Raw genomic sequence first — 27,622 nt, forward strand, 5'->3', positions numbered from 1 at the left:
CTATGTTAAGTGTTAGGGTGCAAAATGGACATGAATATGATATGCAAAGGAAATTTTATAGAAATTTTATTAAATAATCTCCATAGGTCCTAACCATTCCTCTAATTGCCAATCTTTTATATTGAGAATCTTTACTGTTCCCTTTCCTGTTCTTCCCTGGATATGTTTTCTGTCAGTTATCCAGACTGCACCCTACCTTCCAGGAAGCATTAACTCAAATTTCCCAGTGGCCATAAGCATTGCCTGTCAAAACATTAGATTTTACTGATTTCAAGAAAATTATCACAATTCAGGCTTTTAGAAAAATAGCTCAATTCAAGCCTAGCAAATGACCTGCAGATTCCCATAGTAGAATATCTTCATTGTTGGCTTAATTCTACTTTTCCCAGTACTAAGACAAGAATAATAATTAACACTTTCTGGAATTTCACTAATTTCTGTAGTAGCAAATAGATTATGAGTTTGGGGCAAAAACTCTGCCTCAGGATAAATGTTAAGGTTTCATGTTTACCTGGATTTTTATCCTCAGAAATAGTGAAAAAATAGTATGTCTTCACTTTTCCAAGTAAAACATTCTTGATGTGTCTCATAAGGACCTCTAATTGATTCCTAGACTTTTGAGTTTTAGCATGAACTTGGAAATCTGCTAGTTATAGAAAGCAAATGAGCAAAAGATGCATCTAAGAACACATTTTGCAAATACATGGTCACTCAGTGCTTTTCTGTCTTAAGGAGATAAAGTAAAAATATCTGGTAGCAAATGGCAAGTATGTAAGAAATTTTCAGACTGCTTTAGTATACTCTAATTAATTCTGTTATACTCTAACCCTCTTAAGGACAATGGCTAGAGTCTATAGCAGTAGGATTTTAAAATTACGACTCATCAATGTTCCCTGACGGTTCCAGAAGAATATATGAAAACTTACATTTCTAGACATCTGAGATCTACATCTTTGCATATATTGAAATTGGGGGTAGAAATACTTACATAAGAAGTTAACGGTGATACCAGCCAGAAGCTTATGACCCAAGTGTATTTTTTTCAACTATATTTAATGCATAGAGAAGGTGGATATGGGAACACAAGAAGATGAAATGTATTATTGTACGGTCTTTTGCTAATCTGAAATACCTCTAATTACTCTTCCCAATGCAATAGATTAAGAAGATTGGAATGAACTTTAAAGTAATTTCTACTCGATATTTCATTGTTGATACACTCTGTAAATATGGATCCTGAGATGACAAATATGAACCTGATCTGATTTTTGGTATTGTTTTTTTGTTTATTTCTTTGGGTGTTTTGTTTTTTTTTTTTTAGGAAAAGTATGTTTTTAATTATTCACATAGTATCCTGTCAGAGACAAAATGTCTGTGTAGTTAAAGTAAAATTCATTGAAATTGTAAAGTTCCATCACAGATAACCACTAATAGCATCTATCCTTCCAGATTCTATTTATTTGTTCTTGAAATATATGGCTCTTCCGTCTGAGCATTTACAAAACATCCATGTGAATTGATAAATGAAATACATAGTTCAAAACTTTTTTCAAGTGATTTTAGAGCCATAAAAGATTAGCAAAAATGTTCTTACTTCTTAATTATGCTACCACATCTAATCTAGAGCTTCCTTGGACCCATCGGGTTTGGGAACAGGTGCTTTGTTAATTTGATAGACAAGCCATTTTGTCCACCTTAAATAAAGTTCTAGACTTTTAACCTTCTACTCACAGTATGTAATAGTAATTAAGATTCTACCCTGCTTTAAACCCTTCCCTTTAAACTTTGTTTTGGGGCTGGGAGTCCATGGTTGAGTACTTGCCTAGTTTTCATGAGGCCATGGCTTTTCTCCTAAGTACTTTGAAAATATTTAGACTTTCTGATTAAAAGGTCCAGTCTTGAATCAGATTCTTATTATATTATGAATAATAGTTATTTCAAATTTGCATGATTACAGTTCGTTCATAGATGCATTGATTATGTTGAGGTAGAGGACCTTGTTTCCTTGGTGTGCTACATCCCCTCCAGTTCTTATGCTGTTTCTACCTCCTTTTCTGCAAGGTTCCCTAAACTCTGAGGGAGAAGTTTGATGGATACATCCCAGTCAGGGCTAAGGGTTTCACGGTCTCTCACTCTTGTACAATGTCTGCTTGTGGGTCTATGCACTTGCTCCTTAAGTTGTAGGATGATGCCTCTCTGAAGATGGCTGAGTGAGGAGCTATAACAGAATGTCATTAGGAGTCATTTTATTGTTGGTTTTAGAGCAGTAGAATTCAATTTACTGAGTCTCTGGGCAATCTAGTCTCAAGTCAACCAACCAGTGTTATATATGGGTTCCATCTTGTGGAGAGGGCCTTTAAGGCAAATCAGATGGTGGTTGGTTACTCCCACAAATGTTGTGTCACCATTGCCTTAGTGTATCTTGCAGGCAGGGGCACCTTTTAGATCAATGGGTTTGTTGCTGAGTTGATATTTATACTTCTTTTTTGATAGCATGAAGAGTATCTTTACCTTCCTGAACCAAAGACTCTACAACAGCGGTTCACAACCTGTGGATCATGATCTCTTTGAGGGTCAAACAACCCTTTCACAGGAGTCACCTAGAACCATTAAAAAACACAGATATTTACATTATGATTCAGAATAGCAGCAAAATTACCATTGCTGTAAACCTAACCTCTGTGGTCCTATGGATTGTAGCTTGATTGCCATTGACTGAATAGCTTATATCCATATACAAGTGAATGCATACCATATTTGTCTTTTTGGATCTGGTTTACTCACTCAAAATGATTTTCTCTAGTTCCGTCCATTTACCTCTCAATTTCATGATTTCATTTTTCTCTTTGTTATGTCTCCCTTTCTTTTCTTTTTTGTTATCTTTAATCTTTTTTTGAAGTCCAGTCTCCCTTTCTGCCTGCCCACAGTTCCTCATCTCATTCCTCCTCTCCTGTTTCCAAGAGGTTGTCCTCATCCCCACACACCCCTCACACTTCACTAGGCCTCCTCATTTCCAGGGGCCTCAAGGGTCATTTCTGGTCTGGATCATAACAATTTCGATACTTGTCTCCAAAGATATCATCGCCTCTTCTACATGGGTAGTCATCAAAGCTGTCTGTGACCAGATGGGCCCTCCAGTCTTTTTCTGTTTTGTAGAATCCCTATTTCTATCTCAACCAAAAGAAGTCATCCAGGTCTTTGTCCTGTGCTTGATCAGCGACATCCACTTGAATTCTCCTGTTACCTAGAGATTCTTCTTTGAGACTCAGAGCACTGAGCAGATTCTGCCTCAAATTCTGCATAGCCTAAACCTTTAAATCTGTATGGATTGTTGGGTTCATATGGTAAGCGTACAGCATTGATATTTAATCCTCTAAAAAAAATCCTTAATGGAGTCTTCTGTCACATTATAGAGCAGATTCCCTAGGAAAGCAGTGTAGAGTGGCGACTTAGGAGGAAGGCTCCGATTGATATTGAGTTTCCGAGCAACCCTAGGAGCAGTGGGAAGGATGAAATGCAATTGGAGGTGTCCTGTGCTCATAATTACTATGCGAAGTTGTTGACACATTTCCTTCCAGATTGTCTGTTTCATCAGCCCAGCTGACTGGTTTTGGGACATAGGCGCTTCCTCCACCAGTTCTCCCATCCTCAGCTAGAAGGTCTGTTAGGGAGATGGTCTTCCCCTTCTTCTTCTTTTTTTTGTTGGGAGATGGAGAGAGCAGTTTTCTCATATTTTAAGAACATACAGCATTGTACAAAGTTCAGCTTTATTAAATTAATTTTTATAATCATCTCCTAAGCTAGAAACTATTGAGTTAGTGAATATAAGATCTTGCTACATACAGTAAGAAAATAAAAGTGTCCTTGATTTAAAACAATAGCCATCAATTTAGCATTATATCAGAATTGCAATATGCATTAAGCATTAAGAATTGCTATTGATACAATCCACAGACCACATGAAGCTCAAGAGAAAGAAGGCCAAAGTACAGATGCCTTAGTCATTCTTGAAAGGGGGAACAAAAATATTCATAGGAAGAGAGATATGGAGACAAAGTTTGGAGCAGAGACAGAAAGAATGACCATTCAGAGCCTGCCCCACCTGGGGAGATATATATATATATATATATATATATATATATATATATATATATATATATATATATATATATATATATATATCTCCACCAAAACTAGACAATACTGATGAAGCCAAGAAGTGCATGCTGACAGGAGCCTGATATAGCTGTCTCCTGAGAGGCTCAGCCAGAGTGTAACAAATATAGAGGCAAATGCTAGCAGCAAACCATTGAACTGAGAATGGGGTCCCTGTTGGATGAATTAGAGAAAGGATTGAAAGAACTGAAGGGGCTTGCAAGCCCTAAGAACAACAATGCCAACCAACCAGATCTTCCAGGGACTCAACCAGTACCCAAAGACTACACATGGACAGATCCATGGCTCCAGCTGCATATGTAATAGAGGATGGCCTTGTTTAGCACCAATGGGAGGAGAAGCCCTTGGTACTACCAAGGCTGGACCCCAATTCCCCCGCCAGTTCAGAGGAACGTCAGAGGGGCGGGGGGTGGTTAGGGAGGGGAACATCCTTTTTGAAAAGGGGGGAAGGGATAGGGGGCTTATGGATGGGAGACCAGGAAAGGGGATAACTTATGAAATGTAAATAAGAAACATCCAATAATAAAATGAAAGTACTGCCATTGAAGGGCTGGAGGTAAGGCTCTAAGGTAGAGTAGAACAGAGCTTGCTGAGCTTCTTGAGGCTTGATTCCTGCAACTGAAGCACAGAAAAGACAGATGTGTCTACTCTAAAAGGATCCTGTGATTGCTTTTTTATTTCACTTAATTTTGCATTTCAAGAATACTAATTTGCTGCAATAAAACCAAATTTCAAAATTAAGTTCCAATGTACAAAAAGGAAAAAGAAGCATTACACACTTCTGATTTTTGGATTAGACACGGGAGGTGAATTTCTTGTCTTTAGTACTGCTGACATCGTTTGTCATTATTTGTGAAGAAAACAAAGACTTGGAGAGATAGAGAGAAGAGGTGGAGTGTGGTTGTAAAAATATAAAAATAAAAAGGTATAGTTGTCTTTTACCCTGCTTGGTCCGCACCACGGAATCACATCCCAACTCTGTGGCGGCCCATTGTCTCCTGCCGATACACACTTTCCTACACTCAAACCCTCACATAAAAGAACACACAACACAATAATCTTTGACCCAATTGGTAAGATATAATTGCCCACTTAAACATACAAAGCCTGATACCATCCATCCCTTAAGAACATTAATAACATGTAAATACACTGAGCAGAATCTTAACATCACCTGCCATGGCTTCTCTCCTCTGTCTCTCTCCTGTCTCTTTCTCTCTCCCCTCGTCTCCTCCTCTTCCTTCAAACTTCTCTCCTGCCCATCCTTCCTTCTCCTCCAATGACAGGCCTCCTTCTATCCTGTACCTGCATCACCTGTGACATCATCCTACATTTCACCCTTTTTGTCTAATTAAAAAAAACTTTTCTCTCAAATATAAGCTGAGCACAACTACTATCATTTTGTAATTAAGAGCATAAAATATATCAAACACCCAGTCCAACACTTTATCAGTTAAACAGAACATTTAGTTATTCATTCCAGCTTAAGAAAGGCTTAAAATCTGTATTATATCTTGGGTAGCTTGTATACTACCTGATAACTATCCAATAAAATATGTATATTTAGAGTTAAACAGCCTGATAGGCTATGAGACTATAATGTCTTCAACCCCATCAGAAATCTGGGAATGACCAAATATCTATACACATAGGAAGCCTAACGCGGCTTCCAGAACTGAGAGGTTGTAGAGACAAATCTCTGCTAGCACAGTCCCCTGTTAGCAACATGTGAGCTCAAGTCTTCAGCCTTCTGGCCCAAAATCAACTGACAGACTCTGGAAATGCAGATTTTGAAGGGCTGATCACCCTGTCTTGGCAGAGTTTATCAGTCAACTATTCTGCATAATTTGTCCTTTTCTGGACAGTATTAGTCTGCAGATGAAACAGGCAGTTTTGTGTAGTGGCTGCCTAGTCACAAAGTATTGCCTCACCTGGAGGTAGAGATGTTCACATTCTTCATTAAATCCACCAAAGGGTAACTGTTAGGAGCAGATATGTCTCAACAAAAGATAAATAACTTTAAATCTCAAGTTTTGTGGATTTCTGACGTTTTTGAAAACAAACTCCCTCTGGACTGTTGTCTCCATATCCTAAATATCTTGAAATTACTCTCACAAACTCAGAGCCATGACTTTGTTATTTGAATCTTAACTCACATGTGTAATCAACTCAGAAGTTTGTAATGACAATAGAAGGACTGGCTCTAAACCTTGTACTTTTAAACTCTTTAAGAAATAAATTCTACATCAAAGCAAAGATATGATTTTAGCTTAGTTACCAAATGAGATTATGAGTGTACAATTCAATCTAGCTAATTCCTCCCTGTTAAGTTACAACCAATTTTAAATTCCTCATAAAAACAATTTTAGAATAACCACTTTCAGCCCCCCAAAGTCTAGTCTTCTTTAAGCTGTACATGGGCGTTGAGATATCCTTAGGGGTAGGGGGTAGGAAGAATGAAGCAAATGCTGTAGCAGGATGTGTCCTGACTGGACCCAGCTGAAAGTTCTTGAGAACAGGATTCCAAGTAGGCACACTCTGTAAAATACAACTCTGAAGACAAAAGTTTAGAATCGAGATATCTTTTTGTTTGATTCTCCTGAATAAATTTTTCAGGTGGTCTACCTCCATCAAATCTGATCAGTATGACTCTGTGAGGTTTCCAGAGCCTAATCACACTTTTTAAAAGCACAAAGACAAAATCTTTCTCCCAAAATATTGTGTTCCTTAGTCTGAAACCAGAAAAGCTTTTATCAGAAAAGCTTGTATCGTGTACTCTCTCCCAGAGTAATAATATAACCATAAAATTCAAAGTCACACCCATCATGAAGACTAAACAGTTTTTTAAAAAGGAAGTAAGCTAAACAATGAGCTTGATAGGCTTTTGTACTCTATGATATAAGGAAATTAACCCAAAATTCCCGTGGAGCCCACGTTAAGAGAATCCGAGCTTCCTGTGGTGGTAGATATCAAAAGAAACCACAAACTCTCGCTAGCCGGCATCAATGAGCCATATGGCCTTTAGCGGGGTAATTCATAAAACAAACCAAATACCTTTTATCAATTCCAGTATCAATAAGCAACACATCAAACCAGGACTTTAGCCCAAAATATCTCAATCTGTTAAGCTCTCTACCCGGAGCCACAGATTTTTCTTTATCCTTAATAACTTCTAAAATATATGCCTGCATTCACTCTCCTTGGTGTTACAGACATTTTATCACAACTCTCTACTTGGAGTTAGTGACTAATTTTTCCCTATCTAAGTTCTGAACTGTGAATGAAAATCCCCACCTGATTCAGGTAATCTCTTTACTCTCTTTTTTCTAAAAACAAACTTAATCATCTTTTAATAATACTTGTAATTAAGAAGTAGCTTGTCTAACTAGGATTTCAACCCAAAATTCCCGTGGAGCCCACGTTAAAAAGAATATGAGTATCCTGACTTTCTAAACAACTTTCTTTAAAAAAGCAGCTTTTAATCTCTGACTCTCAGATCTGCCATTACTTCTCACACAGCAGGAGACCTACAGCCTACCAGCCCAGGTGGCTTCCCCTTTCTTTGTTTGAATTCCCTCACTCCCACCCCCACCCCCCCACCTCCCCCAAGCTTAAGATATCACATGACTTAACATGGCGCCGGCCTCCTCTTACTTAGAAAATAAAAACTTTCTCTCAACTCTCAGGATTACTAGTGGATTCTTGTCCATCACTTTGGCGTGCCATCTGTTGTTGTAAAAATATAAAAATAAAAATAAATATTATTGTGTTTTACCCCGCTAGGTCGGCGCCGCGGTGCCCCAGATATCTGCTAGATATCTTGGCGGAAACACAGCCCAGCCGCACACTTTCCTACGCTCAAACCCTCACATAAAAGAACACACAACACAGTAATCTTAGATCCAATTGGTAAGATATAATTGTCCACTTAAACATACAAAGCCCAGTACCATCCATCCCTTGAGAATATTAATAACAACCTATAAATACACAGAACAGAATCTTAACATCACCTGCCATGGCTTCTCCCCTCTCTCTGTCTCCTGTCTCTTCCTCTTTCCCCTCTCTCTGTCTCCTCCTCTTCCTTCAAACTTCTCTCCCGCCCATCCTTCCTTCTCCTCCAATGACAGGCCTCCTTCTATCCTGTACCTGCCTCACCTGTGACATTATCCTACAGCGGAGCAGTGAAGATCCAAGCACATAAGAAATGATTCAACACACGATAGCTAGGTCTTCTTTTGCCTGATGTGTGCAGAAATGGCTTCTGGGGAAGCTGGTGACCTAGAAATGCCAAAGAGAACAGAATTCTTTCTACATGCTCTCAAAAGGCATTTCTTTTCATTTCTTTAAGAGGTAGGAAATTAGTCTAGTAAAACATGTGATCTTGAGATAATACTGACCCAATCCATCCAAACAATATGACAAGAAAATGTGTCTTCTTAACCAAGGATGAGTGGAAAACCTAAACTCTCACCCCCTACATATACTTGATAAAGGCAAAGCAGAGTAGAAAGCCATGATTTTAATTTCTTCTTAACAGCAATCCCTTCCTCCTCCTTCTCTGTATATACAAATGGGTAGCATATGTGCACTCTTCCCATATAGTTCAGGGTGTATGGAGACCAGAAAACAGCTTCATGTGTCATTCTTCAAGCACCATCTGCCTTTATTTTAGAAAAGTCTCTCTCATTGTCTAGAACTTAATGAGTAGACTGGACTGTCTCTCCAGTGAGCCCCAGGGAACAGCCTATCTCCTTCCCAGTGCTATAGAGTGGGTGGAGCAATAGCCATTACCCAGTCTAAGAAATAGGAAAAGAACAGGTTTAAATGAAAGCAGACGAGCTTTGGGGCTCACAGAGCTGTAGTGATTATTCTAACATCCATGCCATCATAGTTTTTCCAGAGGGAGAGGTAATCATGGTTTGGGAAAGAATGTTTAAAATGACTGAAATCTTCCTGAATTTGAGAAAAGACAAATATATTTGAGAGTCCATGTAAACTCCAGACAGGATAAAGCTAGGTAAACTCCTGTCAAGAAATGGCATAGTTAAAAATTCTGAAAAGTAAGGATAGAAAAATGAAAACAGTGTCGTTGGTTAAGTTAAGAATAATTTAGGGCTACATGTCTGAGACCACAGTGACCAAGTAAGGTGCCATAATTTTTATTTCAAATGCTAAAAGCACTCTCAACCCACACCCATATATCTAGCAAGAATCTTCTACAAGAATTAAGAAGAAGTGAAGATATTCAAAATGAAGCGAAACTAAGATTGTTTATTACTATCCCTTTAGAGCAGATAGTGCAGCTAGGTCTTCATGTGGATCTTCTAACAATTGGAACAGAGGCTGTCTCTGACTCACCTGTCTGCCATTGGATCCCCTTCCCCTAACTGGACTATCTAGTTGGATCTCAGTGGGAGAAGATACACTTAGGTCTATGGCAACTGGCTGTCCTAGGGTGCAGTGGTACACAAGGAATGCTTCCTCCTCTTTGAGGAGAAGGGGATAGGGTAGCAGGAGAAGGTATTTGTAAGGGTGGAATTGAGAGGAGAGGAACAAGGGCAACAGGGGAATAAGACTGATGTAAGGTCAAATGAACGAATGAGTTTCTTGCTGCAGAAAGGCAAAGAAGGACTTTTAAAATATCAAGAAGAAACAACAGAAATAATGAAAACATGGACAAAAGTAATAGGGTTTAATTTTTTCTGTGTTTTCAAAGGAATTTGTTGTAGAAACAAAAATAATCTCATCATCTGACATAGATCTTCCCATATGATAGAGGAGAGTTTAAGACAGTTATACATGAAAACTGTGCCCATACAATACACAAGTGTCAAGACTGATGTTGCCAGCAGGATAATACTGCTGTAGACTAAAGCTAAAATGAACTGCAAAGGTGATTGTGTTATAGGGTTGATCTCCAACTTGTAATGCCAAGAATTGATGAAAATTGAAGCATTGCTTAGGGGGAAAGGTGCTTTGATCTTGGGGGCATGCTTTTCTCTTTTCCCCTTCCTTTGTAGGCCATGAGGCAAAGAACTTTGCTCTTTCCCTTCTTCTTGTCACTATGTACCAGAATCTCCACTAGTGACTCCATCAAATGATAGACTGAAACCTAAATCATGAACCAAAATAGAACTTTTTGTGAATCCATGATCTCTGGTGTTTATTATCCTGTAGAAGACAGACTAATACAAACAGGATGATGAGGGAGAAGGGAACAGGAATGACGACAGTGATGTAGCATCTGAATGACCTTTGTACTGAGGCACTACTTAGGTATGTTGAGTGTCATTGAAATTACATATGACACAAAGATATAGAGCTCCATATATAGCTGTATAAATATGCTGATGTATGTTTCCTTGTGTATGTGTAAGTTTTTGTATGGACCTATCCTGACATTTAACTTGGGTGTACAATTGTTGTGCTGTGCTTCATAACAAGCTTCTTCCTTCAAGAAAACATCCTGTTTTACCAAGTGGCTCCAACATTTATATTCCCAAACAATACCAAATCCTTTTTACTCTTATATTTTGTACCCATGTGTGAGAGTGTGTGTGTGTGTGTGTGTGTGTGTGTGTGAGAGAGAGAGAGAGAGAGAGAGAGAGAGACAGAGAGAGACAGAGAGAGAGAGAGAGATAGACAGACAGACAGACCTACTGATGAAGTCAGAGAAGAGGAAGCAAGAAACTTATCTGAGGGGATGAGTTTTATGTATGCATATATGTAGTACATATGTATGCATGTAATTATGAATAACTATGAATCATATCATTTTTGTATATGTACCTGTGCCTCTTTCACAACTCTATCCAAGAACTTCAGTCTTCATTCTCCCAGACAGTATTGCTGGCTTATCTGAGACAGATCTTGCTTGTTGATGAGTCTTTAGCCAATCACAAAATCTAGCAGCTGCCAAGAAAAGACTGCTAGCAGTTTTGGGGACTCCTGTCTTAAGAAAGATGATATCACTAGGAAAAGTGGTCTGGGATTGGTTCAGTCTTGGATTTCAGACTATCAATGAGTCAGTAAGCATAGTTGTCAAGGATTTGGAAGGAGATCAACTTCTTTCCCAGCTATTCCCTTTGGTTGCCTACATCTTTCTGGAACGGATTTCAGAAACTATGTCTTACCACTCATTTATTGAGCAACTGAGCCACCCATATGATCTTCCAGCGCTTATATTTCCTCAGTCACAAAACAGAGCTAATACCATGCATCGTAAAGTTTCAAAGTAAGAATTAAAGCTGCCTGATTCAACATAAGCTTACAGCCATACAAGTTACTGACTTGCACTAGGTGAAGTACCCAACAGAGGAGAGAGAGAACCTGTAGAGACCATATACAGAGGTTAGGAATGGCCCTGGTTGGGGGATGGGGCCACCTACCCATCTCAAAAATATTAACCCAGAATCCTTGTCTAAAGGAAATGCAGGGAGAAAGAGGGGAGCAGAGACTAAAGGAAAGGCAATCCCGCGACCGTCCTACCTAGGGATCCATCCAAACCCAGACACTCTTACTGATGCCAAGAAACACTTGCTGACAGGAGCCTAGTATAGCTGTTCCCTGAGAGGTACTGCCAAAGCCTGACCAGTACAGATGCTCACAGCCAGCCATTGGATTGAGCATGAGGACCCCAGTGGAGGAGTTAGAGGAGGGACTGAAGGAGCTGAAAGGGTATGAAAGCCCATAAGAAGATCCAATAATACTAATCAATCAGAATCCCCAGAGCTCTCAGGGACTAAACCACCAATCGAAGAGTTCACATGAGGGAACCCATGGCTCCAGCTGCATATGTAGTAGAGGATGGCCTTAGCTAACATCAATAGGAAGGGAGGTCCTTGGTCCTGGGGAAACTTGATACCCCAGTATAGGGAAATGTTAGGGCAGTGAATTGGGAGTGGGTGAGGGTGGGGTGGGGAAGGTCCCTCATAGAAGCAGGGACAAAGGGGGATGGTGTAGGGGGTTTGTGGAGAGGGAATCTGGAAGGAGCATAACATTTGAAATGTAAATAAATAAAATAACCAATTAAAAAAAAAGAGTTACTAGCTTGGTCTGGTGATGGAGCTCTAGCCTCAAAAGCATCAGCTCAATGATAAAATGCTAACAGAGTCTGCCTGAACCATTACTCCAAACCCCAGCACTGAAAAAAAATTACTATTAATTTCTTTCATTTCTTATAAAACATACATTAGTTCTAAAGCTTCATGCGTGTGCATGAAAGTTTGCTGTTATAGTCATTTTAACCTATTCCTAGAATCTTTAATTTGAGAAATAAACAATAAAGATATATGGGTCATAAAAATATTGTTTATGCTTTGGCGTGTGATCAAGTATATGAGAACCAATAAAATGATTTCACTTGAACTGTAACAGACTTTGCTTTAATAATATAGAGGAAGAAAAGGGAGAGAAAATAAAAAAAAAAACACTAAGCTCATCAAATAGCACATTGTAAAACTCCAGTAATTTAAATAAGAAACTGAAATAGATATGATTATCTCCCACTCAGTCTACCGAGAAGAAAAGAAACAATTAAGATGAATGTGTTAGTGAGAATATTATTTTATTTCAATATTTCTATGATATTTACTCCAATTTCATAATGAATAGAATTACTTAGTGCAACTGAAACTGCAAGATGGGATTTTATAAGAGTAAATTGTTGAAGATAAAGGCAGGTATCTCTTGCTCAAAGTGGAGGATAGATTTTCCTGACAAAAACAATAAAGACATGACATCGAGTGTGGGGAGGTCTGTGGTGCTCAGTAAATCAACAGTGATAAAGTCCACAGAGAATCTAGATTTTGACAAGTTTCTCTTTCCAAACTGGATATTATAAAAAGATTCCTTCTACACCTCTTCTTAAGATGGTGTGTGGGAGTGTACAGAAGGTGGTAAAAGAGCAGGGTTAGGAAGGAAGAGAGTATCATCTTTGAAGTTCTTACTAAAGAACATAGCATTTCAGAGTCTGAAGTTACCTTAAAGATCACATGGCCCAAACTTTCAATGAACAAATGCTAAACATTAGAAGGAGAAAGTTGTTTATTAAGAGACATAGAGCAAGACAGACAGAACTGTGTCTGAGATGTCGGTCTCCCCTCAGCCAAAGCTATTCTTCACAGACTAGCTACAAGAATAGCTTTCTTGCTGCCTGAAGAAGATGTGCAGACAGACAGATCCAGGTATGAATGCTAGTGCTGTGACCCATCTCTAGCCTCTCCCCAACCCAACTAATCCCAAACCTGACACAGTCAAGGCTGTGTCAGGACTGTCATTCAGCACATGTGTATCCTGTTACAACGGAAACAGCCTTCAAAGGTCTAGACCCAAACACTGACAAGGCTATCTCTGAATCCAGGTGCTTCTTCTCATCAGAATTTTATAGGTGACTCATTCTCACCAACCATGTCCTCCACTCCACTCTTTGTAGCTATTTCTGGAGCTTAACATTTGCTGAGAAAGATGGCTGGAACCAGAGGGTTTCTTATTGTGTCATCAGTTATTTCCTTTTCTTACTTTTTTTTATTGGATTTTTTAATTTACATTTTAATGTTATCCCATTTCCTGGTTTTCCTTCCAGAACTCCCCTATCCCATGCCCCCCTGCTTCTATGAGGGTGTTCCCTCATCTACCCACTCCTTCCCACCTTGCTGCCCTGACATTTCCTTACACTGGGGTATTCAACCTTGACAGGACCAAGGGCCTTTCCTCCCATTGATGTCCAACATCCTCTGCTATGTATGCGGATGGAGCCAGGAGTCCATCCTTGTGTTCTCTTGAGATGGTGGTTTAGTCCCTGAGAGCTCAGGGAGAGGGGGTGGGTTGGTTGCTATTGTTCTTCTTATGGGGTTGCAAACTCTTTCAGCTCCTTCAGTCCTTTCTCTAACTCCTCCATTGGGGACCTCGTTCTCAGTTCAATGTTTGGCTGCCAGCATCTGCCTCTGTATTTGTCATGCTCTGGCAGAGCATCTCAGGAGACAGCTATATCAGGCTCCTGTCAGCATGCACTTCTTGGCATCCACAATAGTGTCTGGTTTTGGTGTCTGTATATGGGATGGGTCCCCAAAAGAGACTGTGTCCAAGTGATTTTACTAGGCTGGAATTTCAAACTGGCTTTATTCTCTCTTCCCTTCCTTGTCATTTTCTGGTGTCCCCTTGACCTTGTTCCCTATGTTTACCATAAAGTCAATGAGTCAAAGGATTTTGCTATAGATAGGCATTCAATAAGTCATGGTGTCTGATTCATAGGCTGTGAATACAATTGTAATATGCCTGGATTGGTTGTATAGTCAGACTGCTAAGGAAGTTCTCACTCCTCCTAATGCTATGACCCTTCTTGTGGTCCCTTATGTTATGGTGACATGCAACTATAAATTTTATAATTTTAATTTTGCTGTGTTATGAATCACAATATAATATGTAATATGCAGATTTTCTTAGGCAACCCTGTTTAAGGGTAGGTCAGCTCCCAAAGGGATCACAACCAACAGGTTGAGAGCTGTTAGAATAAAGAGAGACCAATTCTGAGTAGGTGATTAGGAAAAGGATCACTGAAAAGGTGGCATTTGAGTTGAGAGAATGAGTAAAAACTTGTTAACAGAGCAAGTTAGAGAAATGGGGTGTAGGCAATGAAAATAGCATTGCAAAGGCAGGAGAAAGCATGCTATACTCAGAAAGTATGGGCAGTTGGTACGTAACTCAATGGTACATGCCAGAAAATGAGGAAGATAAGTGAACCGTGGGTCATAAGGCTGGCATCTGTTTACAGAGTGGAACAAAAATATTGGTCACTCTGTCTCTAGGTGGAGACAATCTTTTCTTCTTTATAGTACTCTAGGACTGTGGCAGAACCAATCTAGGTCAATGCTGCCTGTCTCTTGTATTACTATAATGACTTTCTAATGAGGATCCCTGTTTTTATTTTTGTACCACTATAGTCTATTCTCCATAGCTGCCAGGTTGATTCTTCCGACACAAGATAGGTCATTATGTACCTCTGCTCCCCACACCACTTCCTACTTTTCTTCTTGATCAGATTTACAGCTGTAGTGGCCTGGCCTGTCCCTCAAGTGTATCAGATATGCTTCTGCATTGGGGCATTGTTATGTCTGCTTCCTTTCCCTGGGGAGCTCAGTTAAGGTACCCATACAGCCAACTTCTGTGACCATGCTCAGAATTCTCCATAATGCATGCACCATAGTCATCATATGGAAAATGTTAAAGCATTGCTTCTCCAGAACTCTTGGTCCTCCTTAGTGCCTCTCTACTTTTGTATTTTGTTTGCTGTCCTTATCAATTAAAATCTATTAGTTATTTGCATTTTGCAATTTATTGTTTATTGTCTGTTTTATACTATAATATAAGCTCCATTAGTATAGGATCTTTGTTTAGGAGAACCTAGAACAGTGCCTACCATATGAGTATCCATTAAATACTTACTGCATGACTTCAATTCATATTTACTGACTGCCTCTTCTACATTCTTTGGGATAGGCAGTTTAGGCATGTAAGAAAATGACAGTGTTCCCTTATTCTTTAGTCATTTTCAGACTAAGGTATAAGTTCCTTATGTTTTAATACAGCCACATGAGAAGGTGCTTTGGTTATGAGAGACAGAGATATTACTTTGGATATGGGACTTCCTGTATTCTTCTTTTATTCTACTTTTTATTTATATGCATTTGTTTATTTACATCCCAAATGCAACCTTCTGGTTCCCCCATCATAGAGACCTTCCCCTTATCGTTTGAGAGGGTGGAGGCCCTCTGGGTATCCCCCTACCCTGGCTCATCAAGTCCCTGATAGATTAGGTGCATCCTCTCCCACTGAAGCTAGACAAGGCAGCCCTATTGGAGAACAGATGCCACGGTCAGGCTACACCTTTAGGGAAAGCCTCTGCCGTAGTTGTTGGGGATCCTGCATGGAAAATGAGCTGCAGATCTACTACATATGTTCTGGGGGAGTCATTCCAGCCCATGTATGTTCTTTGGTTAGGGCTTCAGTTTCTGAGCTCCTAGAGGTCCAGGTCACTTAATTCTGTTGATCCTCCTATGGGTTCCCATCCCTTTCAAGGCCTTCAAGCCTTCTCCCAACTCTTCTGTAAGAGTCCCCGACCTCCTTCAAATGTTTGAATATGGGCAACTGCACCTGTTTCAGTCAGCTACTTGATAGAACCTCTTAGAAGACAGTAATGCTAAGCTCCAGTCTGCAAGCATTTCAGAATATCATTAATAATGTCAGAGATTAGTTGGGCCGGTTATTGGTTGGCCATTCCTTCATTCTCTGCTCCATTATTGTCCTTGCATTTCGTTTTAGACAGGGCAAATTTTGGGTCAAAATTTTTGTAGGTGGATTGGTGTCCTTATCCTTCCATTGGGGAACCTGCCTGGCTTTAGGAGGTGGCGTTTGCAGGTTCCATGCCCCCACTATTAGACATCTCAGCTAAAGCCATTTACTCCTGGGAGCCTCTCCCATCTCAGGTCTATGAGACTTCCTAAAGATCCCCCACCCCTGGAAGATGCAGATTTCCATTCATTCTCCTGACCTTTTTGTTTTCCTGTCTCTCCCTACTCCTGCTCCCTTCCCCACTCTCCAACCACTCCCCTTTCTCACCCACTTCCCTCCTTCTAAGTGTGATTCAAGCATCCTCCCTTAGGCCTTCCTTCTTTTTTAATTTCTTAGGGTGTGGTGTATCGTAGGTAGTCTGTGCTTTATTGCTAATATCCTTTCATCAGTAAGTACATACCATGCGTGTCTTTTTGGGTCTGGAATACTTTACTCAGGATGGTATTTTCTAGTTCCATCCATTTGCCTCAGAAATGCATGATGTCTTTGTTTTTAATACGTGAATAGTATTCCATTGTGTAAATGAACTACATTAGCTGGTTGTGTTGGTACCTGCCAATAGGATTTGCTAAAGGAGGAGAAGACAGGAAGATCATGAGTTATTCTTAATGTTTAAGTAGCAGGGTATAAGGAAAGGTTAAGGGACAGCCAATCCCCTACATTGAAGGAGAGATGAGTGTTTCAAGAGGTTATATATCTAAACTACTTACATCATCATACTAAGGTAACTTGAGCTGAAGTTTGGGGAAAGAACATTGAAGCCATGAATGTTAGTTTAAAGGTCAAGGCCTCCAGTGAAATCAGTATTTAGTCTTGTTTCTAATAATTTATTTTTTCTTCACTACATCATGATCATACCCCCCTTCCCAGTCTCACCCTTACAAATCCCTCCTTCCATTTCCCTATCCCCTTCACAGAGAAGAGAAAGCCTCCATTGTGTACCACCCTACCTTAGTTCCAGCAGGACTAGGCATATCCTTTCCCACTGAAGCCCAACCAGGCAGTTCAGAAAGGGAGAAGAGGACCAATGGCAGGAAACAGAGATGGAGATATCCCCTACATGAAGACCAAGCTGCACATCTGGTACAATTATGTAAGGGTCATGTGTTGGTGGCCCAGGATCTATGAGCACCCCTGAGCCCTGGTTAGTAGACACTATAGATCATATGGTGTCCAGGACTCCTCTGTCTTGCCCAGTTCTATCCCCCATTGATCCACCAGATTTCCCTAGCTCTGCATGATGTGTGGCTGTGGGTCTTTGCATCTGCCTCTGTTTGCTGCTTGATGAAGCCTCCAGGGAGACAGGTTACCAGGTTCCTGCCTGCAGACGTACCAGAGTATCATTAGTAGTCTTAGGGGTTGGCTCTCTCAAATGGGATGAGTCTCAAGTTGGGGCAGTCATTGGCTGAGTGTTCACTCACTCTCTGTTTTGTCTTTATCCCTGAACATCTTGTAGGAAAGACAAATTTTGAGTTGAAGACTTTGGGTGGATTGATGTCCCTCTCCCTCCTCTAGAAGTCTTGCCTTGGTACCTGAAGTGGTATATCAGTCTCTGTACCCACTTTTAATAAGAATGGGTATCCCCATAGAGTTCCAAATACTCCCCCATCCCATACCTCCAGCTGGTCTCAGAGATGCCCCCAGCAATTTCCATTCTCCCAGCCTCTCCTGCACTCTTCTCCCTCCCCACACTTGATTGACATCCTTTTCCCCTCCTCACTCTTTCTCCTGCCTAGTTCCCTCTCTCCATCCACCTCTGATGATTATTTAATCTCCCCTTCTGAGTGAGATTCATGTGTCCTCCCTTAGGACCTCCCTATTACCCAGTTTCTTTGGGTCTGTGGATTGTAGCATCATTCTCCTGCACTTTATGGCTTACGTCCACTTATGAGTACATACCATATATGTCTTTCTGTCTTTGGGTTACCTCCCTTAGATTAATATTCTCAAGTTTCATCCATTTGACTGCAAGATTTATGATGTTTTTGCTGTTAATAGCTGAATATTTTTCCATTGTGTAGATATATACCACATTTTCTTTATCCATTCTTCAGTTGAGGGACATCTAGTTAGTTTCCAGTTTTTGGCTTTTATGAATAAAGCTATTATGAACATAGTCGAGCAAGTGTCCCTGTGGTATAACAGGGCATCTTTAGTGGACAGGACCAGGAGTGGCATGGATCTTCAGGTAAAACCACTCCCAGTTTTCTGAGAAACAGCCAAATTGATTTCCAAGTGGTTGTGTAATTTTGTACTTCCACCAGCAATAGAGGAGCATTCCCCTTGCTCCACGTTCTGGCCAGCATGTGCTGTTACTTGAGGTTTTTATCTTAACTATTCTGATGGGTGTAAGATGGGGTCTCAGGAGCATTTTGATTTCAGTTTCCCTGATGACTACGTCCACTGAACATTCGCAAGTCCTCTGTTATATACACTCTCTTTATCTCTGTACTCCATTTTTTAATTGTGCTATTTGGCAAAAATACAGGATAGTTAAAACAATAGTGTACCATGAAAGAACTTCTGGAGGAATCACAATCCCTGATCTCAAGCTCTACTACAAAGCAGTATTAACAAAAATTGAATGGTACTGGTATAGAAGCAGACAGGTTGATCAACGGAATCAAACAGAAGACCCTGAAATAAACCCATACACTTATGGACACTTGATTTTGACTAAGAAGGCAGAAGCATACAATGGAAAAAAGAAAGCATCTTCAAAAATGGTGCTAGTCTAACTGGATGTCTGCACATAGAAGAATGCAAATAAATACATATTTATAACCATACACACAACTCAAGTCTAAGGGGATTAAAGATTTTGGCATAAAGCCAGATATACTAAATTTAATAGAAGAGAAAACAGATAATAGCCTTGAACTCATTGGTACAGGAGGGAACTTCCTGAACAGAAACCAATGGCTTAGTCTCTAAGATCAACAATTGACAAGTGGGACCTCAAGAAACTAAAAAACTGTAAGGCAAAGGCCATCATCAATAGGATAAAAATGGAAGCCTACAGATTAGGAAAAGACCATCTCTAACCCTATAGAGGGCTAATATCCAAAATATATGAAGAAATCAAGACATTAGACAACGAACTAATCAGCAGTTTTACTATGAGATTAAAATTGAATTGAATTTTGGTAATGTGATATCTTTTGCGAAGATGTCAATATTCTGTGGTTTAGTTCATTTTGTATCTGACATGATCTTTCTATATAACTCAGACTGGCCGTGGGCTCCTATTCTTCCTTCCTCAGCTTCCGAGTGCTAGGTAGCGCAATGTTCAGTTTGGTAGCTTAGCTCTTGACTGTCTCTCAGAGATGCATATTTTAAAGGATTTGTCTTTAGTGGGGCTCTGTTGCAAGACAGTAGAACCTATGAGAGAGGCAACCTTGTACGTGTTCCTTCTATCAGTCCTAACAGGCCTCTGAAGGAACTTGGATTGTTTTCTGCCTGGGTATGACATAAGTGGTTTTGCCCTAACACGATCTTACTGTGAGTTGCTATCATGCAACAGGCCCAAAGCAGTGGAGCCGATAATAAATCATGACTGCTTTCTCAAAAACGATGAACCCCCAAATACCTTCGTAAGTCGACTTTCTCACATATTGCACTATAGGGACAGCAAGCTGAACAGCAAACATACCATGTCATTTGTATTTCCACTGATTAATAGGATGTGTGATGCCATATATTTCATGATAGAGTAAACAATTTAAGAAATGAACATAATTGAGGTATAAAATTTCTCATTTGTGGTGTAAGATATTTTCTGTAATAAGGTTAAACTACACCAACCTGTGAGCTACTTGGATGAATCAACTTTTACTTTAAAAAAGAAAACACATGATGAGAAATTATGTATGCACCAGAGAGAGTATACTCTGGCAAAAGAATGAAGTATGGCATTTTCAAACAGCTGAGAATTCAGGTAAGATATCATTGTGATAACTTACCTGGAAAAGGGTAAAAGATGAACCAGAAGTGTGGCAGAAGGAATAGTAAGTAGGAAATAGATCGATCCATCTTAGCCACATATAGATTTTGGCTGCCTACTCTGTACCAGAGAAACACAGATTTATTCATGGTTTTCTGCACATAGTTTTGATTGTCTATCACATATCTAGCAGTGTTACATGTTCAGAGGATAAAATCGTGAGAAAAACAGACTTGATGTCTTTGTCAATATAAAATGGATAAAATGGCAGACTGGGAAAATGCTATTTATATATTCTGCCCTGAGCTATACATTTATAAAATATTGTAAGTACTACTAAGTCCTAAAATTCAAATGCGAAGGTCTGAGCACCAAGGCAATGCTATTAGAGTATTGGTTTAAGGGGGAGGTGCTTAGGTTTTGATGAAGCCCTCATGAATGGAATTGATGCTGTTATTAAAGGTCACCTTGCATCTTTCACCATCTGAGGACATATGTAGCAGGTGGCATCTATGAGCCAGGAACTGACCATTCAAAGGAATCTAAATTTGTCGGTGTGTTGATCTTGTCTTTCTTAGCCTCCAAAACTTGGAGGAATAAATTTCTGTTTTTGTAAGATTCCTATAAAGGGAATTTTGTTATAGTATGTTGAAAGGCTAAGAAGCTATAAAAAAGGTGTCCATATTTCAAAGGCAGAAATTTCAATTTAAGAACAGACTCAGCTACAAGGGGTGGGGGATAAAAAAAAGCTTAAGAAGACTGTTATAACCTGGACCCCTGGGAGCTCTCAGAACCTGAGCCACCAACCAGAGAACATACACGGGCTAGGACCACCACTATCACTGCCCACCCCACAGGCATATCTGTAGCAGACTGGCAGCTTAGTCTCCATGGCTATCCTGTCTGACCACAGCGGAGAGGATGCACCTAATCTGGCATAGACTTGAAGTGCTAGGGTGGAGGGATTCCTGAGGGGGGTCTGTTTTCCACACTCTCAGAAGAGAAGGAATGGAGGAGGGGGAAAGGGATTCTTCAGTAAAGGAGGGACCAGGAGGGGGAACAGCATTTTGAATGAAAACAAACAAATAAATAAATAAATTTTAAAAAGAAGGCTGCTGTTTTTGTCATTGTATCTGTGTGCCCACATGAATGCATGAGTGTTGGCAAGTGTACTCACATGCACAGGTGAGGCTGAAAGTCCACCATGATTATTACTCCCAAGAATGTTTTCTTTTGTTCATTAATTAATTTATTTACTTTATATCTGGATTTCAGCTTCCTCTCCCTTCTTTCGTCCCAGTCCCTCTCTCTTATCTCCCCTCCTCATCCCTCCTCCTCTTCTTCTTCCTCTCTTCCTCTCTTCTTCCTCCTCTTCCTCCTCCTCCTCTTCCTCCTCTCCTTCTCAGAAAAGGGGAGGCCTGGGCATCATCTGTAATCAGGCAAGACTTCCAATGAAGGGACTGGGACACCAACTCGGCCACAGAACCTTATATCCATAATTTGCCCGACCTACAAGATGTGCAGGAATAAAAGATGGAGCAGAATTTGAGGGAAAGTTCAACCAATGACATGCCCTGAGAAGGAGCCCACTCCTGACACTCTCAATGATATTCTGCTATGCTTGCAGACAGGAGCCTGGCATAACTGACATCAGAGAAGCTTCTGCCAGTAATTGATGGAAACCGATGCAGAGACCCACAGCTGAACATAAGTTCAGCTTGGGAAATCCTGTGGAAGAATGGGAAGAAGGATTGAAGGAGTAAGAGAGGTCAAGAACTTCACAAGGAAACCTACAGAATCAACTAACCTGGGCCCATACAGGCTCATAGAGAGTAAACTGCCAACCAGAGAGCATGCCTGGGACTGACCTAGAGCCTCTGTACATAGCAGCAGCTATGCAGTTGGGTCTTCATGTGGGACTCCTAAAGGGGACTACATTGCCTGCCTAGGGATCCCTTTGCTATCTTGTTTTCTGAGACTGGATTTCTCACTGGGACCCAGAGTCCACCAATTAGGCTAGCTAGCTGGCCAGTGACCCTAAGGATCCTCTTGTGTCTGTATCTCCATCTAGCATTACAAACATGCGCCAACACGGTGAGCTGTACATGTAGGTGCTAGAGTTGAAGTCGGGTCCTTATGCTTGAGAATCCAGCACTCAGCTTACAGAGCTAACTTCTCAGTGCCAGTTATTGTAGATTATTTTTAGAGCTCTAGCAAAGAATAGTTATATTTATAGAGATGAGATAAAATAATAAGTAATGCTAAAGAAAATACAGCTTTAAAATAAGGCAAGGCTATGATATGTCCATTCTTTCTATGGAATATCTAGGTAAAAGAGTCCAGTTGGCATTTGTGTCTATATCTATAGATATCAAGAGAAAATATTAGGGAAAGATATAGAGATTTACTGTTATTAACACAGCTAATGTTTCAGGCCACCTCCAGAGATGTAGAAAAAAGAAAGATGAGACTTGGACTGCTTTCCACAGCAGCTCCAACTGGCATAATTATAGATCGCATTATTAAATCTTCATTGTAGTTCATAACAGATAAAAGCAGTTTTGCATAATTTCCTAATATCTATATCTTTGTGTGCCTTGATCCTTTTATTATAAACATTTGTTCAAGCTAAGGATTATAGGCAGTTGTTTTGTCAGGCTTTCAGTACTTTGCATCTGATCTCACTATATATTAAGACTAGAAATATGATCAGATTGAAGATGTTTGGTATCCTTAGACTGCTTTTTCTGATTATTTTCCTGAAAATTTCTGAAAGTTCAAAGGTAAGGACATTATTACCCCTTAAATCTGGACCTCACTTCTAGCACTCCTTGTTTCTTGCAAAGACACATGTGCTGCTCACTTTTCCTGAGCTTTGGCTTTCTTATCTCTTAACTACAGTCAAGGCCACCTTGACATTCAGAAGAGAATGTACAGTAACAACAGCCATAACAATGTTGCCAACATACAGCAGAGTATTTTGGTAGTGCTCAGTGAGTCTGGTCCTTGGGATGATAAGAGTATTTGTACTCATCCTTCTATGACGGTCTCCCAGAGACACTGGATCTGGATTGGTTGGCAGCAAACTGAATGAGTCTATAAGAACTCTCAACACAGGGTCTGCCACAGAATTTTCTTCTGTTATTTAAATTGTAAACAGAGAAATTGAGTCTTAGGGTGTCAATGACTTGACAGAATCTAGACTCACCTGGGAAGTGACCCACTGGGAATACCTCTGAAAGGCTATGTTTTTTTTTTTAATTATTTTATTTATTTACATTCCAAATGTCCCCTTTCTTGGTTCCCTGTCCAAGAGTTCTTTACCTGATCTCCCCTCCCTTTTGTCTCTGAGAAGGTGCTTCTCCACCCAACAACCTATACCCCTTACCCCTACCTCCCTTTCACCACCCCCAAAACCCACTTCTCTAGGGCATCGAGTCTCTACAGAATTAGGCACATCCTCTCCCACTGAGGTCAGACCAAATAGTCCTCTGCTACATATGTGCTTAGGTCCACAGACAGCCCGTGTATGCTCTTTGGTTGGTGGCTTAATCCCTGGGAGCTTCCAAGGGTCCCAGTTACTTGATACATTTATTCTTCCTATGGGATTGTCATCCTCTTCAGCTCCTTCTCCTAACTCTTCCATAGCGATTCCCAACCTCAGTCCAATGGTTGACTATGAGTATCTGCATCTGTCTCAGTTGTCTGCTGGTAGAGCCTTTCAGAGGACAGTCAAGCTAGGCTCCTGTCTTTAAGCACAACATGGCATCAGTAATAGTGTCGGGGTTTGGTACCCACCCATAAGATGGATCTCAAGTTAGGCCAGTCACTGGATGGCCTTTTCTTCAAGCTCTGCTCCAGTTTTGTCTTTTAGACAGGAACAGTTCTGGGACAAAAATTTTGAAGTTAGGTTGGTAATCCCCTCATTAAGGGATATCTTGAAAACACTAACTGATGTGGGAAGACCTAAGCCTGAGTAACATGAAAAAAGACAGAGGAGCACTAGTATGCATTAATTTTATCTCTCTCTACTTATTAACTTCGGGTACAGTCTGGCCATAGGCTTCCAAAGCTGCCATCACACTCCTGAGATTATAGACTGTACCCTTGAATGTGTTATAGAGTAAGCCCTTTCTTCCTTAAGTTGCTTTGGTCATATTATTTTGTCACAAGAACAGAAGGAAAAAAACTGAGATGGTAGTATTTTGTTCCAGAGCCATGTGGTTTTGGTTTTGTGGGGTTTTTGTTTGTGTTTGTTTTTTGTTTGTTTTGGGGTTTTTGTTTGTTTTGTTGTGTTTATTTTTTCATGATTAGGCCTGAAGTTTGTTTTGACTTTTTAAACTTCTTCACTCCAACTTCTCATTGCTTTTTCAGTTATTCTGGTCACTTGGGAGAATTTGTCTTCCAAATGATGAAAAAGATCTAGACTTTACAGGAAAATGTCAACTCAGAAGCAGAACTAAGGTGGTTTAATTAGTGTTTTCTGAATATGTACTATATGGAAAGCATACTTACACCTTTGGGGGCACATCATATATTATTGCTGTCTTATAGAAATTATTCACAGAAGCTAAATTAAGCTTATGGCCAAACGATAACTTAGTGGCACAGAGTTTGTGGCAGAAATAGAGACCATAAAAATACTAGACAATTGAAGAGCCCAGAATTGAGAAAAAATATGTTGCATCTTGATTTTTTCACTACTTTCATTTTTAATCCTGAAATGCCTCTGGGCAAAATCATGAAAGTAGCATTATTCCTGTGTCATACCACTGTCATCTGTGACACCTGTTGAGCCTCCAGATCCTCTGACTCCACATGAGGCCTCTTAGATCATTGTCACTTGTCTTCCTCTTACCACACTGTCTGCAGCCATCATCGACAATCCAAGGCTATCAGGATCAATGGGAAGAGATTAAGGGAAAAAGAAGGGGGGTCATCAATAACTGATTTTAAGCTGCCTAAAGTTACTTGCAATCATATTAAGGAGTACTAATAACCTAATCTGAAAGCACTCAGTCAACAGCTGCTTAGATACTGGGGAGGGGAGGACAGCCCAGGGCTGGCTTCCTAGGCATACAAGCTGAGTGGTCACATGGGGCCCTGTGCTCACATTACTGCTATTGTCCTTTTGAAAGACATAATTGTTAAACAGAACTCTAGGTTTTTATTTTTCACAGGGCACCACAAGTTAGCAGGTCCTGCAAGAAGGCATTTCAAAGGCAAACTAAACTATCAAAGGAAAATAACATCTGAAAAGGAGCTAAAATTAAAGAATGGCTGCCCTATATAAACTTTTACAGAGGACAGCAGGTATTCACATGCATATACCTTTGTAGGAAGTCTTCACACACCCAGTGTAGCCAGCTGGCAAGACCAATTTTGTTGTTTGCCTCTTTCTCCTATTACAACAAGACCCTGTGTGGTTCCCTTTATGTTCTCTTTGCCTTCATATTTTCATTCTTTCATTATTTTGATATTTATAGTTATTCAACATTCTAACCTCAAAGTTTATGGTTTTATCATATGGTAGAGTTTGAAGGAGGAAAGGTAATGGGGGAATGGTGTCATTATATTATGATCTCAAAAAAGACTTTTAAAAGAGATTGATTATCCTACTTTATAGAATTTAATTTTTCCTGATATTAGATTTTTCAGAATCAGATCTGGATTGCTTAAGTTAGAAAAAGTAATATTTAATGTATTGCAAACCAGGTAGACCTAACAACTCTATCCTCTTATAAGCCATAGCACATATATTAGGATGTCCATAGATAGGTAAGAGTGTTCTTGTGCTTCACAGTATCTGTGGACCTCACTTGTTTGAAATTAGAGGTCTTCCCTAAGAAAAGAACACACAATGTCTGTTCTGTAGATCTTTGTGAAAATTATACTCTGGGATCTTATTATGTACAAATTATAAACTAATACTTTGGGATGACTATTTGGAGAATGTATACTCCTAATTCACTTCACCATATAATATAAGGATTATTAATTCATATATTTATCTATAGTTTCCATGTGCTTCAACAAGATTGTGTATTTTATTTTTATTGTTTAAAACAATTTTTAAATTTAAATATACTGGATCATATTTTCCCCTCCCCCAAGTCCTTCCAGATTATTTCCCCTTCCTTATCCATCCCACAGTAACTCAAAAGAATAAACAGACAAAAAGTTAAACCCGCAAAACTGTGACACACACACACACACACACACACACACACACACACACACACAGATGTGGCATCCATAATGTTGCTCAACTACTCTTGAACATAAGCCCTGTCTGGAAGTGGAGTGGAGGTATAAGTTATAGTTCAGCTGTTAACTTTTTCTCCAGTGGCTATATTTTCATTCATTCATTCATTCCACTCACTCACTCACTCACTCACTCATTCCTTCCTTCGTTTCTAAAAAATTATAACAAAATAAGATATAATAAGAAACAACAACAAAAAAATCATATTGAGGTTGGACAAGACAAACAGAAGGAAAAGAGTACAAGAGAAGGCACAAGAATGAGAGACCTACTGTTCACACACTCAGGGATCCCTTAAAATCACAAGATATTTTAAATTGTCTGATCTAAAAAATGTCTTAGCATTTTATCTATAAACACCATTAAAAGCCCACAAGTTTACCAAATACATACATGTATTTGCTCTTAGACATTTGCTGATGACATCTCTCAATTTTCTGATCTAGAATACTGCTAGAGCTCATTTTAAGAAATGTTTTTGTTTCTTTACTCAAGTTTAGAAATCTCTATTGTTCTAGGAGGCCTAGGTTCAGCTCTTTGATTGTACGCTCTTTGGTTGGTGTTTCAGACTCTGGGAGCCCTAAGGGTCCAGGTTAGTTGTCTCTTTTGGTCTTTCTGTGGAGTTCCCATCTCCTTGGAGACAGCAATCCTTCTTCCTGTTCTTCCATAAGAGTCCTCAGTTCTATCCACTGTTTGGCTGTGGGTGTCTGCATCTGTCTGAGTAGAAGCTGGGTGGAGCCTCTCAGAAGACGGCCATGCTACACTCCCATTCTGTCTTCCTCCCAGCTTCCTCCGTGCATCTGCCTCTTATGACTATTCTATTCCCCTTCTAAGTGAGGTCCAAGCATCCTCCATTCAGCCTTCTTGTTTAGCTTCTTTATGTCCAT

At 39.8% G+C, this 27,622-nt stretch overlaps 1 protein-coding gene across 4 annotated transcripts in view; it reads left to right on the top strand.

Moving 5' to 3' along the window:
- Agbl4 (AGBL carboxypeptidase 4) overlaps positions 1-27,622 on the top strand; it is a 1,315,938-nt gene that overhangs the window by 602,092 nt on the left and 686,224 nt on the right.

This window comes from Rattus norvegicus, chromosome 5 (genome assembly GCF_021556685.1).
Source record: "Rattus norvegicus strain SHRSP/BbbUtx chromosome 5, alternate assembly SHRSP_T2T, whole genome shotgun sequence".
In the NCBI taxonomy this organism is placed as follows: Eukaryota; Metazoa; Chordata; class Mammalia; order Rodentia; family Muridae; genus Rattus; species Rattus norvegicus.